The sequence below is a fragment of the Ambystoma mexicanum genome, chromosome 10 (assembly GCF_040938575.1).
Source record: "Ambystoma mexicanum isolate Mex_15411 chromosome 10, UKY_AmexF1_1, whole genome shotgun sequence".
NCBI lineage: Eukaryota > Metazoa > Chordata > Amphibia > Caudata > Ambystomatidae > Ambystoma > Ambystoma mexicanum.
Window position 1 is genome coordinate 112,872,840 of NC_090932.1, and position 16,112 is coordinate 112,888,951.

Below are 16,112 nucleotides of genomic sequence, written 5' to 3' on the forward strand. Positions count from 1 at the left end.
AAACAGTCCCATTTCTACTAACAATGCAAGATCAGCCTCGGGCTTTGTAGGTTCCAGCTCCCTGCTGTGTTGTGTCTTTCAAGTGTCTCAGAATCAGGTTGAAAGGGTTCCCCTCCCCATTTCTCTCTGTCACTCTGATCTTCTCTCTCAGTGTCGCTCTTAAGGGTTTCCCGAAATCTTTCTCTCAAAGTTTCTTTTCTCCTTCAGACGACTCCTGTAGACAGAGCTAGGTTTCTCCCAGAAGCTGTTGGTAAAAGGTGAACTTCTTGGAAAGGCTGAGGTTGAACTTAGTAGTTCGTTCCCACTGTCCCATGCTACTTCAGTATGGCCTTTCCAACTGCCTCTCTCAGGCTCCTGACATTTACTCTTTTCAGAAATTCTCTGTTGTTCTGTGCCTTTACCTAATTGATGACAACCATGTGCTCGTTCTTCCACCCAAGGTGGGTCCTTCCCCATCAGATTGGAGTCTTTCAAATCCTCTCGGCCTTGAGCCCAGTTGTCCTTCTCAAACATTACTATGCAGTTTACCTGCTCTTCTCCAGCCTTCTCAAGGTCTTCCACTAACACCTCCTCCTGAGGTTCAATGCCCTCCTCTTTCTCACCTAAGTCATCCTTTTGTTCTTCGACTTCCTCCTAATCTTTACCCACCTCCTCATTATTCTATCCTGTCTCTTCCACCTGTATTCACCATCCTACCGCTAATGTTCACCTCCCTCCTCCTTATCTTCTCCTCCCATTTCCTTCTAGACTCCAACTGCCTCTCCAAACTCCAGTCAACACCTTCTTTTAATATTGCCAAATCGCATCAACCAAAAGTGACATCATCTCCAAACTCCCACACCTTTTGACTGAGAACTCTATAATCCCTCCCCCCTTGCCAGACTATCTGTGAGAGTCTACATCTGTCATGGCAAGTTGGGGGGCGGGGACTGGGATTTCCAGTGATTCATGGGTTCATTTGTACCCACTTATTAAGTGGAGAGGCAGACAAAGACTTTAAGTGGCTGATCTGCCATCTTGGATTTCATATAGGACAGTGCTCTGGTACACAGTGATGGACTGAGCCCAGTATTTTAAAATGCTAGTTAGAGTGAGATACTTATATCGTGTTTGATCAGCAAGCGACGTAGTAATGAATGAAAAGCTCACAAGTTTTATAAGCAAAGCCACTATGGTAACATACCTTAAAAAGTCGCAATCACACATTAAGAAACAAACCGAATGGTAATGCTGAATGTAGATTGATTTTGGTAATTAACGGCGCATACAAGGTTAGGTTGTAAATTAATTGTGCGCAGCGTTCCACTGTGCAAAAGGGTTAAAGACAAAATCATTAAGGTGATGAACAATGGAATGTGAACTATTGAATATGAAAGAACATGCACAGTTTATGTGAATGTAGCGTGAAGTGTTCTTATGGTGAAAGAAAGGGTCTAAGTGAGTGAATACGGAAAAAGCTATATAGTGACATGTGTTATATATGAAATGTGTTTGTGGGTATGTTAAAAGAAAGAAGACTTTTTTTAATGAATGGTTTTATTGATTTTACAACAAACAAAACATAATTTACACTCCCGTCATTTTCAGTTACGTGTGTGTGTGTCATAGTATACATTACATGTTTCTCTCCTTAATGTCTTCCGCTCTCCCTTCCCCTTAAACTCGAGCACTCCCCCTTGTACCTCTGGCTCCCGTTACTCAGGATCAGTTATCTTCCTGGTTCTCGGGCAGGTCATCATCACTGGGGCCACTTTGAGTGTACCCATGTAGCGAGGCTATCATTTGTCTCCATTACATCAGTGGAAAAGAAAGAAGACTTATAGTAAAAACATAAGTATACGTAAGTGTATAGCTACTAGCCACTATATTTATTTAAGGAGTGGCGGAGGAATACTAACTTGAATGATAATAAAAGTTAAATGCTGACAAATCGAGTGGAAAATAACGAATACGTTGTCGTAAACAACATAAAGAACTAAAGGCATGAGGAAAAAAATAATTTGCTCTAGGAAGGAACTAGGATTAGGTCCTATGGTATTCTCCACAAGGAGGAGTACTATTGCAAAGGAAAACAAAAGAATGAAGATCCAGGTTTCTGCGCCCAGTAGTATCAGTACGTGTTTTATTGGATTGCCCTTTAGATGACACGTGTTTCGGCCTTCCTTGGCCTTTCTCAAATCAGGGCTATAATGTTATTACAGTTTCACTACATTCGTCAATTGGTAAAATTATCATCCTTAAACCAATATATTCCCAGTGTAGGGTTAGTTGGTTAATTCTTAGCCTTAATGCTTGCACTTTCGAATTACGGGTACAATCCCATGCTAATTTTTTGGTGCTCCGGTCATCTGCGTTGGCTGCTTACTGTGAGGACACATTTACCAATTGACGAATGTAGTGAAACTGTAATAACATTATTGCCCTGATTTGAGAAAGGCCAAGGAAGGCCGAAACACGTGTTATATAAAGGGCAATCCAATAAAACACGTACTGATACTATTGGGCGCAGAATCCTGGATCTTCATTCTTTTGTTTTGCATGGTTATGACGGGTTTCCAGAGACTTACTGTTAATTCAGTGAACTGCGACCCTAATTAAATATTAAATCCCAGGGAAGGCGAGGGTCTCCTACTCCCCTTGACCTGGTTGAACATATTCTACCTAAGTAGACAAGTAGTGCCACCGCCATGATTGGACTCTAAAGTCGCCAAACAGACCAGCTGTATCCCCAAGCCTGACATAGTGTATACTATTGCAAAGGCCTTAACAATGCCCCTCCCGCAATCACCAAGACAGTCACCGAGGCAAAAAACGTCTATTCACGGGGAAGAAGTGGATGAGGAGGCAAAAATGCAGGGGACAGATGGGGAAATGGTTAAAGTAATCGAAGAGATGGAGTTAGATAAAGGGGAGCCTGCCTAGTCACAATCACTATTTGAAGATGAGGGGGAAGAGGAAGGCCAGTCAGAAAGACCACAGGGATAAGAAGGGGGAGGTTTGGGGTATCAATACGAACAAGGTAGCCCAATGCCTGATACCCCATTAATATTTTCTAAGGGGTAATAACACAAATGGCAAGGTTAGTTAAACCGCTAGACTTCGGGCAGGGAATGGAGGAGGAAGAAGTGGATGAAGAACACGAAGATGAAATTAGTGGGAAATCAGACGGAAAACTTATACTACTGACCTTACTTGAAACAAGAGCATGGGTAAAGAATGACATGAGAAACCAAACCGCTTGCCTAAAAGGCATTCTTGAAAGATTAACACAGCTAGAAATAAGGATAATGCATGCAGAAAATGTTGCCCCAGGAAAAAAAGCAGAGAAGGGGAATGAAGGCTTACAAGGGGAGAAAGAAGATGATGTTGAGAAATGGAAAAAGGTGGATGGACTACAAAAGAAAAAACTGTTGAGGGACTCAACGAATAATGGTACGAAAGGTAAAACGAAAGTGATAGAGATTTTAGACCACAGATTAGAAGGAAATGGAAAATCCAAGGTGGAGGAAGAAGAGTTACATGAAGTAATTTCCAAAAACGCTAGAAAATGAGAAAAAAAGAAGACCAGGGTACTAAAAGCAGCCGAATTAAAGACGGGCAAGGCATCATCACTAAAATTCTTGCGTAATTTGGGTAAAGGTCTCACGGCTGAACAAGCAATAAGTGACAAAGAGGCATAGGAATAAGAGTGATATTAACAAGGAGGAAGTGCAAAAAAATAAGGAAAAGATTATGGAAAATGGAACTCAAAAGGAGTATTCCATTTCAGAAAAAAAACTGAAGGATGTATTGAAGCAGAAAAAAACTGAAAAAGTTGAAAAAAATATGAGAGAAGGGAAACAATTGTTTGACATATTCAAACAGCAAGTGCACATACCAAATAAGCCCGAAAGGCTACAGCAAGCCCCTCAGAGTGGAAGTTGTGAAAGTGTTTGGGAGATAGAGGGGGTAGAAGAAAAAACAGATGAAGATCGTGGATTGAAGGAGAGAGAAATCAGAAAGAGGGATAAACAAGTAAACACTAATGAAGAGAACGGTATGGGTAAGAACGTGGACAATAAATACACAGGGCAAGTGAATGTGAGGAATATAGTAAGGGAGATTTTAAAGGAAAAAATCTGTATGATCCCCAAGATACGAAAGGTCTGAGGGAAACTGAGAAAGGGTTTAAAACATGGGAGGAAGAGAGAAATGGTAATCATGGAAGGAAAGAGGACCATGATTTGAAAGAAAAGGGCATAGATGGAAAGGTGAATTCTAGTGGATACATGGTTTCTTTGGATGGGACAGATGTGTGAAACTTAGGAAACCTAAGAAGCCTAAGGCACCAGGAATCATCTTGCAGTACTTGTTTGAAGAAGGGGGCCCCAAGTTCACTGAATAGAATGAGAATATTGCAATTGTTTGAACTCATTCCTGAATTGAGGTTAATTTCCTCAGCACATATGCAATTAGTGGATTCTATCCATGGCTGGAGGTACGATTATGTAAGAATAGTGATATAATCACAACTTGTGAGAAATATAATAATGAAGGAAGCAGAAAGTTTCCACAAATATGGATATTGTGTGTCGATTTGGGAGAACCACAGTAGAGAAGGTATAGGAATGGAAAGAGAAGAAAGAAGGAGTGAACCCTAAAGGAACCCTAAAGTAGAATTCAAGAAGATAATAAACCTAACTTAGGTGATCACAGTAAATTGAGGAGATTGGCAGAGGTCCTGGAGGAATCCATTGTGCAATTAAGAGCATTGAGCCAACCTCTTTAGAGTAACAAGGGTGCTAAAAATCCTCTGTTGGAACACGAGGAGTAACAAACATCTGTACGAAAATAGGAAGACGTGTGCAGAAATAAAAAAAAATGATGTATTATTCTTACAAGAAATTTGGGCGAAAGACAGATTGATATGGGATGGGTTTGAGTCCTCCTGTATATGTGCAACCCAGGGAAAACTGGGAATACCCAAAGGAAGTTTAGCTACAATGGTGAGAATGGGAAAAGGCCTAGAGAAAAGACAGGAATGGAGTATAAATGAGAACATATTGGGTACAGGATGGAATGTTAAAGGAAGTAATGAACTTGGCTCCATCTTGCTGATAAATGTTTATAGATCTATGGATGCGAACCTAGAAAAAATACTGGAGAAGTTAAACCAGAAGTTAGGGGACTGGTTGTCAAAAAATGCAAACGGCAGAATAATTTTAGCCGGGGATCTTAATGCAAGCTGTAACTTCAAGAAAGTGCAAAGAAAGGATTGCTTTCTGTATGAATATCAATGTGTATCAAAGTCCAGAAAAAAGAAATCTGAGGGGGGAATGTGGTTGAACTGGGCTTTGAGTTGGGGACTGAAGCAGTTAGAGAATGACAACCCAACATGGGCAGCCAGAGGTTCCAATTAAGAAATTGACTTCATTTTCACAAATAGTAATGTGTTTAAAAGTATAAGGAGATTTCAAGTTAAAGAGTCTGAAGCTAGCGATCATGCAATGTTACTGCTAGAAATAGATTGGAAGGAAGAGAATACAAAAAGGGTTGAAAGTAACTTAACGAATCTCAGTATTATACTAAGGGTAATCGTGTTAGTTGGACCAATAAAAAAGTGAACAACTTTAACGCGGTTATGTTAAGTGAATTTGAAGTATGTATGCTTGAGGACAAAGTAGTGAGATACTCAGTGAAAGGGTTCCAAGAATATTTGAATCCTAGGGTAAAAAGCTTGGCAGAGAATGGCGAAAGAAAGATCAAGTCATTGAAAAAGAATAAACACGTATATAACATCGAAATTAGAAATAAAAAAAAATGAAAAGGGAGATAAGAGAAATTTGGAATTCCTCTGGTACCACTATTAGTAAGGTTGAAGCTATAAGGGTACAGAAGCAACAGTATAAAAACTGGTTAAAGAATGAGCATCATAGATTGCTACAGGAAGATGGTGAAAAAATGCTAGAGTCTACAATGAACAAAATTAAGGGTGTTCTGGGAACCTATAAATAAAAGAGAGGAACATAACATGTTGTGTATGAATAATCCTATAAATGAGGAGACTTGGTTGCAATACATCAAAGAGAATTTTACAGCTAATGAAAAGGAAAAGTATACTAGTGTGCCGGGGGAATGGGAATTGGAAGTTTTAGTACAGCAAATTGAGGCAAAAATCAAGAATGCAAATCCATAAAGGGCCCCAGGCCCTAATAAACTAACGAATGACGTGTTGAAACACTCACCCTATTTTGCGCTAAGATTTTATACGTGGAATTTAAAGACATAATTGAGACCCAAACCATTCCGGAGTCATGGAAAAGATCATATGTGGTTCCCATTTTTAAGAAAGGCTCACGTCTTCTACCATCTAATTACAGAACCATAAGCATAATGGATGCCGATTCTAAGATTTTTGCCTCACTGGTATTGGATAAGGTAAATGAATGGAGTGACAAAAACAATATAATGGGCTCTCGTCAGATAGGTTTTCACTAGGGGATTGGAAAAGATTGTGGAGGATTACTGTTGAATTGTTTACAAAATCAGGTATGGAAAAGAAATAATGTCCCAATATGCTTAGCATCAATGGATCTTAGTAAAGCTTTTGGTTCAGTAAATAGGAGATTTCTTTGGCAAAAACTGGATAATTACGGAATTCCCAAAGGTTTATTGAGTCTGATAATCTTTTTACATAATGAGTCTAAGATCCAAATAAGACTTAATTCAGAAGGTGTGTTAACGAAAAAGAGCACTATTGACAAAGGAATTAGACAAGGATGAATTTTGGGGCCTACTCTATACAACCTTTATGTCTCTGGGGTTGGAAAGGAGCTGGACAAGAACACCTTGGTTTCTCCCAAAATAGGGAAAATGAAAATAAATTAGGCAGGATATGCTGATTATTTCCTTGTTATGGATACCACCTGTGTGGGATTACAAAGATTAACAAAAAGCGTTTGGGAATTATATGGTAGCGTTGGAGTTGAACATCAATCCCTCAAAAACCATAATAATTAGGATATCAAACGCAGGGCAGGGAAAAAAAAAGGCGAGATAGTATGTATGGTACTGGGAGAATTCCCAATTTAATATTAAAGATAATTTTCAATTCCTTGGTTATCCGATAGTCGCAAAGGATAAAATAATCTTCTTTGTGAACTACCTTAATTCGAAAGTAAGTGGAATGATAAATCAGATGAAGAGAGTGGACTGTAAATATGGAAAATTCTCTCTAGAACCTTGTAGGAATTTCTATAGAAGTAAACTTTTAGCGACTATATTATATAGCCTAGAATTTTGGACAAAGACTATGGAATAAGAATATAGAGCTATAGAAAGTAAGATCTGGAGATCTATACTGTATTTTTTGCCATGTGTATACCGATTGAAGTTGTTAGGTATGAGATTGGCTTGCAATCAATCACAAGTCTTATTCAATGGAATAAATTATGTTTTATGAGTAAATGTGAATACTCTCGTGATGGAACACTTTATAGACAACTAAGAGAGAATGATATGGTTGGATAAATAAACAATTTAAGGGTGGAATGTGATGAAATTTTGGAGGAAATCTGAGAGGTAATGGAAATTATGAAAGAAAAACCGAACAAGGCAAAGAAAAAACTCAATATATTGGATTGGGAGAAAAACAGAATTGCAATTTGTAAATATAGATTGTATGCGCACATATTATCAACAGAAAAACCTGTGGAGAATTGGGTTTATATTTAAAGACATTTCTGAGTAAAAAATGAAAATCGTCATGAGGTCATGAGGTTTAGATTGAACGTTTTATCTACAAATGAAATTATATGTAAGAGGGTTAAAAAAAAAGAAGGAAATGGAACTATGTAGATTCTGTAAACAGCCGGCCAAGACAGAAACGTTATTTCACCTGTTGATAGAATGTCCAGAACTTATTACATCTAGAATAAGTTATTTTGGAAAACTTGTCTATAAGCTCTGGCTATTGAGAGATGTTTTATGGTCAAGGATGTTACATGGTGAATCTATGTCGTTGAGATTAAGAGTACTATTTTTTTTAAGAAACGTGTGTAAAATAGATTAAAAGGAATATGATAAGAAATGTAAATATGGAGTAGAATCTTAAAAAGAAACAATGAAGTTGTTTTTTCTCTGTGAAAAAATATAAATTTTATGTTAATGTTGATTTTAAGGGGCTGATTCATGGAACAAATGTGTGCCGAAAATCCCAGCGCAAGTTGGCGCAAGCGTGAGAAAGCAAGCGCACGCGTGCGATTCAAGGAAGGCGCTGTGCGTGTTTTCCACTGGTTGTGCGCCAAATTCGTGCATGGCGCACGCGGGCACACACGTCATCAAACGGCGTGTGCTACACGCACAGGGAAAGCGCACATAGCGCGGCGCACACAACAAAAGTGGGCAGAACAGTGGGCGTAAAACGCGGAATGAGGAATAACGCGTGAAAAAGAAGGCGTAACGGGAAGTACTGAAGGGAACTACACGAAACGCCCACACGCACGCAAACAACCCGTATTCATGGATTCAAATACGGGAAACCCGTGCACGTCAAAAGACGCGCACAGGCGTCAAGGCATCTGCCACACGAAGGCAGGCGGAAGTGTCCCGCGCACAGTATAAAAGTGCGCGCAAACAACAAACACGTATATACAGCTACGATGAATGCCCCATTTGTCGCAGCACTGATCGTGGGACACTGCAGGAGGAGGAGAATTGCCAGTGTTTGCATTTTTTCACCCCGGACAAGCCTTTTTGGGATGCCTGACGACCAGGTCTGCGGCAGGGATAGGTTTCCACCTCGTATCATCCTAGACCTGGTCAGGGAGTGGGAAGATGACCTTACATCCCCCACCCTCTGCTCCCAAGCATTGAGCCCCTTGGAGAAGGTGCTCAATGTCCTGCATTTTTTGGCCACTGGGTCATTTCAGCAGACTACTGCCATAGTGGGGGGGGGGTCTCACAGGCCACGCAGTCACGCTGCCTACACCAGGTGTTGGCAATCATCACTGCACGCCCCTCAGTCCGCAGGCACATATACATGCCCATAACACCCGCAGAAAGGCAGGCCGTTGTCCAGGACTTTTACAGGGTGGCACACTTCCCCAAAGTGCTCGGTGCCATAGATTGCACCCATGTGGCCCTACGTCCACCTCAGGCCACTGAGCACATCTACCAAAACCGCAAGCACTGGAATTCCATCAACGTGCAGGTGGTATGCGATGCAACGGGAATCATCACCTCTGTCTATGCAAACTACCCTGGCTCCACGCATGACAGTTTCATATACAGAATGTCCGCCCTGAGCCGGGCCCTGGAAGTTGGGCAGCATGGCGACACATGGCTCCTAGGTGAGTACAAATGCCCGTGCACATGCATGCATGTCACACACACACAAATACACAAACCCCAATAATCACAACCATCATCACCTCTCCAGGGGACAGTGCCTACCCTTTGTGCAACCACATGATGACGCCAATCCGGAACCCAACCACACCACCCCAGGTAAGATACAACGCGGCCCATATTGCAACCAGGGCCATAATGGAGCGCACATTCGGAGTGCTCAAGTCACGCTTCCGCTCCCTTGACCGGTCTGGCGGGCAGCTCCTCTTTGCACCCCCAGTAGTGTGCAGGATCATTGTGGCAGCATGTGTCCTGCACAATGTTGCAACACGGCAGGGCATACCGATGGACATGGTGGTGCCCCCACAACCCCAACCACAGGCACAGGCGCTGCCCAGGGGAGGGGATAGGGCACGTGGCGAGGAAGCCCGGACCCAGCTTGTGGCCACATTTCTCACCTAAACTCCCACCCCTGCGGAGTGCACATAGGCCTGGCACATACCAGGTGACAATCGATGATGACAAAGAGACAGTCTGACAGATCATCATGCACATAGTAACAAATTACTCAAATGGAAGACAAAGAGAAACTTATCTCTGGGGTGAGTGCTGGCCTCCTGCCTGCGCACTCTCAGGTCCGGTAACAGGAGCAGTTTAATGCTGCAAAGAGAGCCACAGTTACTAATCTGTGCGTGCCCATAATACACAAACACACCACCATATATGCCCCAAAGTAACAAAATACTCTACAACCAAACAATCTGGTGTGGATGCTTCGTACCCATACGTAACATCACCCCTGTGATGGTTCATACACAGTCAATGCAGTAAGTAATGCGCCGCTGGGTGCGTTGCAAATGGAAGACCAATGTGTCACGAATCACACAACATGCAATGTTCCCTGGGTAAGGAGCCAGATGCAAGGTATGACTTCAGAAAAAGTCATGTTCCACCATGACCCAAATAAAGTAGGTAGTGCATGTGTCAAATTCTACATGGTAATGAAATGCCCTGCACACAGGTCTGTCCCTTGCTGTCTGTCCCTGTGAGCAGCTTCTTTCCATGTCTTGCAATGCTACATGGCTAATACAAGTGCCTCAATGGACCATGGTGGACTGGAGGGTATGTGCCACTGGCCGTGCAGGTGCCCCAGACAACTTACCCATCAACTAGCCATTAGTCCACCAACGCATCTCAGCTGTCTTGTGCACTTCAACACCAATATTTGTCCAATCCCACCGTCAGTGCTGCTACTAAGCATGCATGTGCAACTGGCCAGGTGGAAGGTCTGCTGCGTTGTGGCCCCCTGTGCTGCTCACCTTGCCTGGAGTCCCCTGAAACACATCAGCTGTTTTCGGATGCATGAGCGCAATCCCTGTGCCTCTGCTTCCGCACAGATGCGCATGTCGGCACCACCAAACGTGTCCAGCTTCCAGATGTCCAATGGCCCATGTCTGCTGGCAAAGGTGGTCTGGAGGCTCATCCCCCTGCAGAAAGTGCATCAAACACATGATTAATGCTTTCAAATCATCTGTGTGTGTCTCTTCAGGCATTACATGACTGGACCATGTCAGAGACGTACATCACAAATCACATCATCAGTCCGTCTTTCACAGGCAAACTGTTGAACACACCATCTACGCCATGAATTCCAACAGCACATGTACAGTATAGATAATAAACATACTACACAATGAATAGCAATGAATCTACACATCAATCATGAAACCCCCCATCTAGCGAATGAAGAACAGTGGTCAATAACGCCCCTATCATCCCCACTAGGGGTGTTAACACAAGTTTCACAGCAGCAGACATGCCACAGATATGACAGTCCAGAGCCCTTGTGTAATAGGCTGTTACACCGAACCATCCTTGTGAGCCCATGGATAAGGGAAGCAGGAGTGGCATATGTGAGTCAAGGACCCCAAGCTGCAAACACATACACAAGACAAGCTTGAAGGGCCCAGCTGGAACAGACAGTGGATGCTCTCAAAAGCCACAAAGCACCACACCGTCACATGAAAGGACAATAGACAAACAATTTTAAACTATATTAAGTAATTACACTAACTATGAAAAACCTACATTACCTATTTAAACTAACTACCAAATTGAAACTAAACTAACTAAACTAAAAGAAAAATCAAAAATGGCCACATACGACCTGGGGGGGGGCACCCAGGAGGGCGGAAGTACAGGGTGCTGCTCAACACCCACATGCGATGATGTTGAGGAAAAAAAAAACCTCCATGGGCTCAACGCCTGCACAGCCCGACCCCTGTGGGAGATAGACTGTCGTCCGAGTTTGGCTCTTCCTGGAAAGGAGGACGTGGCACAGGAGCCTGACCACGCCTAGCCGCAGCTTGCCCCTCATTGGTAGCAAGTCTGCCGGACGGGTGAGCCTGGTTCTGTGCGGCGATCACACGTAGGTCTGCATGCAGAACCTCCCGTGATACACGTGCTTCCTCTTGCAAGGTAGCACGTGTAACACGGAGTTCCTCTTGCAAGCCCTGGCTGGACAACTGATGCACCTCCCCGGCAAGCATGTAGCTCAGCCGAGATGGTACGCTCAAGCTACGCAAACCTCTCCTCTGCCCGCTCCCTCTGGGACATCATAAGGACACCCAGAGTGGATCTGAGGGAAGCATACTCTTGCCTCAGGGCCTCCATGTGTGCCTCTGCGTGATCAGCAATTGCTTTACGCAGAGACATTTCAGCCTGGCGTGCCCTGTCTGAGGCCGCCATGCCCAGCCTGAGCGAGCGGGCCGTGGACCGTGCCGCCTGCTGCTGGAGAAGCACCTGCCTAGCAGGGGGGAGCACGGATTGGGCCACACACTCCATGCTCTCAGCGATGTTTTCCATTGCTGCCCCCTGCCGTTCAGAATTGGCAGTCATGTCTTGCTCCCACTCAGTATACTGCGGTTGCGCGCGGTGACCGCGTTGCTGGGCTTGACCCCTGTGGGACCTAAGGACTGGGTGTCCTCGTTGTGTTGGCACTGCCCGCGGCTGCACGACTACATGCCCCCGTCGACGTGATGGCCCAGGCACATCAGTGACTGCTGTGGAGGGTGACCATGCGTCCCGATCCACCACAGGCGGAGGTTCCAAGACTGTCTGACCCCTCAGTGCAGGTGTCGCGGACAGAGGAGTGCCCACATCAGAATCACTCACCCCTGACATATGGACCTGATGCTCGTCCAACTCCACATGGACGTCAGAGTGGTCATCAGGGCTGGACTCATTGCCAGCCAGAGACAAGATGGACTGTAGCACATGTGGATTTTCGTGGCCTACCACCCCACGACCCCCACTTGTGCCGGGTTGCTGTAGTGATAACAAGCCTGTGCCTGGCATGACAACACTATCCTCTGGCTCCATTGCGTCATCATCTGACAAGTAGAGAGAAATAAGGTCACTACACATGTTAGAAGCACACAACACACACACACAGACACCAAACACATCAAGCAGACATGTCACAAACAAAATAGAACCTGCCATGCATGCTGGGTCAACTTGAAATTGCTTCTGTGATTAGGAATGTCAAAAGGTGTCAGTTTGCAATGAAGTGGGTCAATGCAGTGCAGCAAATATGTACATTACTCACTATCTACATGTACAAGAACTTCATGACGTGTGTCATAAAATGTGAAGGCATGTGAAGGTCAACTTCAGGCATCACGTGCAATGTGCATTCAATGGGTAGCATGTCTACAAGCAAACCACCCCTCCCCCCAAGTGCAAATGCAGGGATGCCTAGCATGGTATCAAAAGGCCGAACATAGAACCGTGTATTGACAGACAGTGTTGACTAGCATCAACAGCATCATGTGAATCAAGTGACAACACAGCAAATGATGATGGGACAGTAAGCAGGACACATGGTGAAACCTCTGGAGCACACCTATGTGTGAAGAAGACACTTCACCAGTTGGACAGAGTCATTGGCCATTAAACAGGCTGAGGCCTGTGACCCACACACACTGTCAGGGCCTAAACATGTGTGCAACGCAGTACTGAGCCACAGGGACATGGGAAGGCTGATGAAATGCCATGCAATGTATGTCACCCAGGACTTGTATTACAGTGATCATCCAGTCAAGGACACATAGGGGCATGCGTGGAATGCACATGGAGCATGAATGGACACTCATGTCCCTGCGGGGCACCTGACCTCTGCACAGTACAAGTGAGATACCCTGCATCAAGTACTAAGGATGTACCACATAGCATATGTCTGGCAGATTGGCCGCTGGAAGTTAGCATGTACACAGGACGCATGAAAAGGGAAGTACCCAACAACAATATTGAATCAGACCAGTGCAAAGGTGGAATTGGGGTGCAGAGCGGGGGGTGGAGGGGCAAGGGAGAATGCCTACATGGAGTACCCGCATGCAGGCAGAGGACACATGCAAGTCAGTCATGCTATGACATTGTCCCTGGGCTGAGAGGAAGGTCACCCCACGCTACATGCAGAAGGGCCAGTGAGCTGGAACATGGACCGGAGGGGCATACTGGTAACCAGCATGTGAGTAGGGTGCAATAGTGGTGATGCAGACAGTCCCCATCTGCTCCACATGTCCACCATCCAGCAGAGCAGACATGCATCAGTGAAGCATTGCATTACTTGCACATCAGAACCATGTACACGTGACATGTAGTGGCAGTCATGCACAACACATCACACAAGTAAAACAAACACGCATCAACACTCACTGGACTGGGCATCAAAGTCCGGCATCTCTCCCACTCCTTCGACTGATTCAGATGGTATGAACCCCGCAACGAGTGACTCATGCGGAGTAAGGTTTTCCTCCTCTGGTGCAGGCCCACTGCCAGTCACTAGAGCCAAGTTGTCATTTGAGGCACGCTTAGCCTTAGCGCTGCGTTTGAGGTCATTCCAACGCTTTTTGCACTCTTGCGCCGTGCGCACCTCACGGCCGAATGCACTCACATGTTCTGCAACTTGCTTCCAGTGGGTATCACGGTGGGCAGCCATAGTCTGACAATTAGCACCCACTAGCATGTCACGGCTGTGATCCCGCACGTAGTCCACGAGGAAGTCCAGTTCCTGGTTGCAGAAAGGCTTCTTCCTCGACGTGCAGGAGGTTGTGGCTGTGTGTGGGGTCCCAGCCTGTGCTGCAGGTGCAACCTTCCTCCTCTTGGATTGTGGCGCAGACCCTGGCTGGCTAATGCTGCCCTGATCAGTATGGCCAGTTGGTTCGGTGGATTGAGCCAAGGGAGTGGCAGGTGGGGGGACGACCAAAGGCCTGTCTTGTGTCAGTGGCAGCTGGGTGCCCTCTAATGGACCCTGCGCAGCAACATCCGCTGTGGCAGAGTCATTGACCGCAACTGTCCTGGTTGGCAGACTCACAACGGGGGTGTTGTTGGGTGCATCTGCCCCTGCACTTGCCAACACCTGGCTGTTCGGGGCAGCAGATGACATAACTGCCCCAGGGACACGTGTCTTGGTCAGGGCAGTCCTGCGTGCCCCTATGGTTTCCCTCCTGGCCTGTTGGAAATCTTCCAAGGGCTCTTCAAGTGCCAACGCAGCCTGCGCTGGCAGAGCCTGAGCCTGGGCGGTGGTGTCCACAGCTGCACCTGCAGCTGCCACTACCCTTGGGCTCATGGCAGTCGATGAAACGGACTGCCGGGTCACACGGACGCCAGTGCCAGATGCAGAAGCTGCATCTCCCAGAACCACAGGTGGTGGTGGCATGACTGCACTGACACATGGCACAACATCGTGCTCAATTGGCGCACCCCTGCCTCTTCCCCCTCTGCGGTCACCCTGGACACCCTGGAGTCCCCCTACTCCCTGGTCACCCTGGCCACGTCCCTGACCACGCCCACCACGAGGAGGATGCCCAGCTGAGGCGCCCCTCACCTTTGGTGGCCTCCCAACCATGGCACAGATGGAGTAGTGCCGGCACAGATGGAGTAGTGCCAAATGGGAGGTGTACACCACAATTGACCTTGGCAATTGAGGTGAAGGGGGTGGGATGCAAGATGTTAACAGCCCCTATGCACCTGCAAGGCTGTATGTGACCCCGGTGATGTAGTGATGGGTCACGCAACGCTCAGGCACCCCAAAACTGCAGTAAAACCGTGCACGCAACCCTGCAGCCTACGTGCGTGGAATCAAACTCCCGCAGAACGCGGTGGCACCCATTAACACGAAAAACGCGTACGCGTGGGACACACTCTACTATGACCTCGAAAACAGGTGCGATACACAGGGGCACCCGCAGTGGGAAAAATAGCGTGCGCGACTCACCGTCTGACTAGCGCGATGCAGAAAAACATGCGTAGCCAATACCCCTGCCAAAAGAAGAGATACTTCCTTGATAGCTGTGAAGTTGTGATGGCGCGCGAAACAACACGAAGCAGCAACACACGTCGGTCTCCACGAAAGGCACGTACAGCAAACTGCTGGCCCCGCTCACCTTTAACCCGTGCTGAGGGAGACGCCTGCGCGCGTCACGTCACTTACACGCGTAGGCCCTTTCCTCGGATTACACGCATTCACACGCAGACGTACAGTTTTTTCACGTGCGCTGAACCACTATGCCCACGTCACGAGGGAAACGCCCGTGCCTGTAACATCACAGAAGCGCTTACGCGCTAAGGGCCTTTGGTCCAATGAAATCGCGTACGTGTGCTGACGCGCTTACGCGCTAAGGGCCTTTCCTCCAATTACATGCTGATGTGCAATTTTTTCACGTGCGAAATCACTCCGTATCAAGCTGGCCATGCAACAACACACGAAGACCATGCTCCTG